This window comes from Rana temporaria, chromosome 9 (genome assembly GCF_905171775.1).
Source record: "Rana temporaria chromosome 9, aRanTem1.1, whole genome shotgun sequence".
Taxonomy (NCBI): domain Eukaryota; kingdom Metazoa; phylum Chordata; class Amphibia; order Anura; family Ranidae; genus Rana; species Rana temporaria.
The window spans coordinates 71,632,070-71,638,080 of NC_053497.1; positions in this window are offsets into that span (position 1 = coordinate 71,632,070).

A 6,011-nucleotide genomic window follows, 5' to 3' on the forward strand; every position below is an offset into this window, starting at 1 on the left:
CATATATATATCAAAGACATGTCAGAGTAGTTAAAATGTATTTTATGTGGTAGGTGTAATCAATTTACCCTTCACAATCTTTCAGGCAAATCAAACATTTCTAATCAATTCAGTTGGGCACCCATGACATCTCTATCTGATTCATCAAAGAACAAATAAGTGCATGCTGCCATTCTCTAGAACAAAATACTGCAGGTTTTTAACAAAATACCTGGTACCTTGCCTGCATAAGAATGCCCATTGTATCAGCTTTAAATAAAAAGTAATGCTATTTATATGTCATGTACATTGGAGGCCCTTAACACAAGCAAAGAGATTTATTTTCTAAAGAAAATCTTAAATCTTTTATCACAGCTGCAAAATCAGACCCTTTTTGCAGCATAACAATTTGATATATTTAAAAAAGGGACATTGGTTAAAACAACTGTGAAGCATACATGTTTTCCTATTTGCTATATTAAAATTCCCGGGAGTATATACCATTCAAACATACTGGGTAAATTAATAAAGGAGTCATTGTCTTTCTCACCTATTCTAATTTCAAATCCCTGATCTGGTTTTAGGAAAGTTATTTTTTTTTTGAATTTCCCACAACCTAATTTGAAAATTATCATAGGCTAGGATGAAGATTGCTAATTTACCAAACTTTCGTTTTTAAATAGAAATGCTATATATGCTCATTGTTTTTCACTGATCATATTTTTTAAATGATGGTCAGTTATTGACACTTCTGAGATGTTGGTCATACACAAACCTTTGTCTTGCCGTTGAACTATAATTCTTGTTGTGTTTCTGTGCGTGCCATCACATGACTCCACCCCTTTGAGCTGCTATATTAGGAGAGATGGAGATAATATGTAAATGAACAGTATGAATGATTTTTCAACTAGTGCAAAACAAAGCATGACAAAAAAAAAAAAACAGAATCATTTTTAACACTTGTGTAGTCTGGCAAGATGGCGGCTATATTTTTCTGCTATGAATAATGGTACACAATACTGTGCTTGAAACGTGTATGAAAATAAGCAAAATGGCTATAAATAAAAGTAAGTAGCCAATAGACTCAGAGAGAGGCGAGAGTTACCTACCATGTGTAGTTTCATGCATAGTTTCTTTAAATATCTAGCTCATTTACATATGTGTAATGGGATTACAGATAGCAAAATATATATATAAAAAGGTGAGTAATCAATCTAGCTCTCTCAGAAATAGAAAATAAAAGAGAGAGAGCTACAGCTTTCCAGTAAGGTTTTCTTTACAATACATAACTTAAGATTTTTTGTTTTACAAAAATATTGGTGTTAATCTAGCTCTGGGGTAAACTATAAATTTATGTCTGCCTAACGAACTTGTGCTTGCTTCATTCAACATTAAATTACTTTTGAGAGAATTTCCTAAGTCTTTCAAATACCCCTGATTTAAAGTGAATATGTAGTAATAGAGATCTATACTAAGCACAAATGTATGGAACTGGTTTCCAGTGTGTAGGTGCATGGGTGTGTGTATATATATATATATATATATATATATATATATATATATATATACATGTATATACTTGTTCTCAGTCTCTTCTCTCTTGCTAACTCTTGACAAGCCAGACCATTAGGTAGACTGCAAGATAAATTCTGAAAAAAAAAAAATTCTTACAGCAAATTAAACTAAAAATATGAGATATATCAAACATGCACATTTACACACTTGCATTTTGTTTTAATTTTTTTCCCAGATTGTTGCAAAATTTAAATGATTGGCTCATTAACACATTAAGACTATAGTGGCTCCAAAGAACAGCAGGGTTCTAACTATGAAAAGATCACAATGGCTCCATGCTTTTTGATGTTTTGGGAAGTAAAAGGAGGAATATTGTTGCTTTTACTGTTTTTAAGTCTTTCATGAGCTTATACTATGAGAAATGATTTGAATAAAAAAATGTTCATATCTGCATTGATAAATAACTGTTCAGTGGACAATAGGGCAATTATTATTTGACAATAGGCTCAAATCTCAAAGCTTTAACAGACTACAGAACTCAATTTTCAGCTATGTGACCATGATTTTGGACTCCATTGAAAAATACTGTTGCCTTTTTAAAAGCAGGGGTATTTATTCTGGTGTGCTAGCTCTGTAAATTAAGCTCAATATACTTTGTTTTTGCAAGACCAAGATAAGTAAATTAGAGAGAAAGACTGATGAATAGAAAGATAGATAGATAGAAAGAAAGAAAGATAGAAAGATAGATACATAGATAAATAGATAGATAGACAGACAGTAGGATTTACTGTTTGGTGCATATATTGCTAGATATATTTAACATTTGTCAAAATCAACATGTCCATAATTGTATATAACTACAATGAATCCAGGGATATGAAGCTTTCATATCTAAAACTTTGCACATATATGCACATATATGCGCATATAATAATCTAGATTAATAGAAATAACAATATACTGCAAGTTGGATCTATTTTAAGATTGTTTTCTGGCTAGATGCTTTAATATTCAACATAGGCCTAAATATCTGCTTGATACTGCTGTCATTCAAAAGCTTCGCTCACGCCCTGTTGCTGCGTAGCGTGATGATTCATAGCGGCGCTGGGCCTCTCTCCTCCCTGCTTCTCAATACACTTAAACTACACAGAATTCTTTTATCTCCACAACACCGGAAGGGAAATGTGATTGGCTCTTATTTTCCTGTCTCCAAAGATTTTAGTACCGTTTGCAAACTTAGTTAAGATCTTAGTATTCCTCTTTCTTTTGAAATCCATAACTTCTGCAAAGCAGAAATATTGTTTCTTGTTCTCAATAAACCTTTAAAATTTCTACGTAATCCTTAGTTTCTGAATATACCCCACGAAACAGCAGAGATCCGTAATGTGAAACCATTGTAGATCTGTCATTTTGTTGCTTTTCTAGGTAGAAGGTTTTTCAAAATGAATAACAATTTATATTTATTGATTTGATGATAATGGGGTTGATTTACTAAAGAAGCACCTTGATGCTGGTTCATTTTTTCACTTCAATATTGTACGCAACGTCAGCAACATTTTTAAAAGCATAGCTGCTGCACGTGATTTGATATTTAAACCAAACACATTCTTTTGGCCAATGTAACTTTTATTCTTCTAGTAAATCAAGTCAACCAATTGAACGTGTTCACTTTAAACAGTTACAGCATGAGTAGAAATGAAGGTTACATGTAAAGATTATGTCATATGTGTCCATATGTGTGTGTGCCTGTGCATGTATATACGTGTATATGTACAGATAGATTAATTCAAGTCAACAGAGATAACATTTTCAAATTTCCTTTTCGTTTTAAAATTAAAAAATTATGAATATGTACAGAACTAGTTAAAAGCATTTATTGAGCATTCAGTTTACAAGCACAGAATGGGAGCAAAAATATCCCTGTTTATCAACAGCGAGTATACATGCACACACACAAAAACATGCACACAAATACACATACACACAAAAAATATGCACACAAATACACACACACACAAATACACATACACACAAAAAAATACATACACAAATACACATACACACACGTATACTTAACTAAATAATGATTTTGCACTATTATAAGACTTTATGAACATAAATAAAATCTGGGTGTATTACGGATTTTGTAGAAGGTAATTTGAGTGAGTAGGTGACTTGATTTCTAGTACAATAAATGTGGGACTCGCAGTGGAAAGGCAGTTGTAGTTGCAGTGTTAATGTTGTATTTAGAGCACAGAAGAATAAAAGACATTCGTAATGTTTTGGTCCGGGTTGAAATTGCAGTGTCGTGTATCACAGTTGCAGATATGTTTGCAATGGTTTTGTGGAGGCATCTGAAATCAGTAGTATAACTACAGATCATGGGGCCCCAGAGCAAAATCATAAAGGGGCTCTTTCTTGTTGCCTTCCTACTGTCACTGATCTTCAGATAACATATGTCAAAATCAAGGGCAGGTAGCAGGAGTGTTGTCAGCATAGACATCCATTACTACAGCGATGTGGACTGACGTTTTTAGGGGGGGGGCATCAGTACAGGAAATTACCTTTTAACATTAAATTACCCATTCTATTTTCAGTAGCTCACCAGGATTTTTTGCATTTCAGATCTTAGGGCCTCGGTGCAAAAGCTAAGCCCTTCCACCGCTTTAACTATCACAGCAAGCAAGTGCTGAAAGAGGTGGTGAAATAAAAAAAATGAGACTTGTAGTAGCAATAATAACTGGCACAATGATTTATTTTATGCTATAATTGTTAGTAATACTACACACAATGAGTTGATATATTAAAGGCTAATAGGCCTTTCCCTTGTTTGTAAGGGAATTGTTCTTTAGTTTAGTCAATGAGGTGAAGCTCTGCTGACTTACAAAATCTAATCATATGCAAGCAACAATACAGTTTTTAAATTATCTTGGGTATCCTTTGCAATTTGGAATTTTACCACATTCACTTTTTTGTCTTTATGTCTTTAGTATATCAACACCAATTACTCTATAACCAAAATACTAACTTCTTTAAACTGTGGGGGCTTTTTGCAGAATTAAAGACATCTGCCACTTTTTTGGGGACATGCTGTGATTTTTCAATTAATTTCAGTGCTGTCCAGGATGATCAGAAGCTTTAAGGGCAATATATATACACTACTAAAACAGCTAAAAAAGGGATCTATCGGATATCAGCTTTTCTTGACTGGAAATATCACAGAGGGTACATGTTTAGTGTCAAAAGCAAACACTCCAATTCTTAGAAACCCAGTGATGGATACGTGTTATCTTCACATGCACACAGATTTTCTATGTTTAAAGTACTTCAACAGCCCCCTAATGAGGCCCTCTTTCACCCCCAGGCCCCATAGCAGCTGCGTGGGCAGCTATGGTTATTGTTACACCACTAGCTGAAATAACGGTACAGTGCTAGGACACAGCAGAAAATATTACATGACCTTAGCCAAATCAGTGCTGTATGGTAGTCCATAGTAAATCTGGTCATGAAACCACTGCCCAATTTAATGTTGTGCTGAAATGAAAGCCAGCTCCAGTATATATACATTTCCAGCAGCTAATCTGTATAGACTCTAATGCCGCGTACACACCATCACTTTATGTGATGAAAAAAAATGACGTTTTTAAAAACGTCACTTTAATTGACTGTGTGTGGGGGAAAACTTCGTTTTATGTCTTGTAAAAAACGACCAAAAAAAAATGAAGCATGCTTCACTTTTATGTGTCGTTTTTCAAAAGTGCACTTTTTACTTCACAGAAATTGACCGTGTGTAGCAAAAAACGTCGTTTTCTAAGACGTTTTTTCATCCACGCATGCCCAGAAGCTACTTATGAAGCAAGCTTCAATGGTAAAACGTGGTGGAACGTAACCTCACTTTGCAAGAACATTGTGAGAAAAACGATGGTGTGTAGGCAACTTCGTCTTTGAAAATTGAAGTTTCAAAAACGTCATTTTTTACTTCACAGAAAGTGTCGTTTTTTTTCATCACATAAAGTGATGGTGTGTATGCGGCATAAGGCCTTGTACACATGACCGAGTTTCTCAGCAAAAAACAGCAAGAAACTTGCTGGGAGATATTTTTTTGCAGAGGAAACCGGCCGTGTGTACATTTTCGTCGAGGAAACTATCGAGAAACTCGACGAGCCAAAAAGAAAGCATGTTCTCTATTTCCTTGACGGGAATGGAGAAAATTGGCTTGTCGAGTTTCTCGACGGCTTCACAAGGAACTCGACGAGCAAAATTATGTGTTTCGCCCGTCGAGTTTCTCGGTCGTGTGTACGAGGCCTTAGGCCTCGTACACACGACCGAGTTTCTAGGCAAAAAACAGCAAGAAACTTGCTGTTTTTTTTTTTTTGCCGAGGAAACCGGTCGTGTGTACACTTTTCGACGAGGAAACTGTCAAGGATCTCGTCGAGCCAAAAAGAGAGCATGTCTTATTTTTCCTCGACGGGAATGGGGAAATTTGGCTCGCCAAAATCCTCGACAGCCTAACAAGG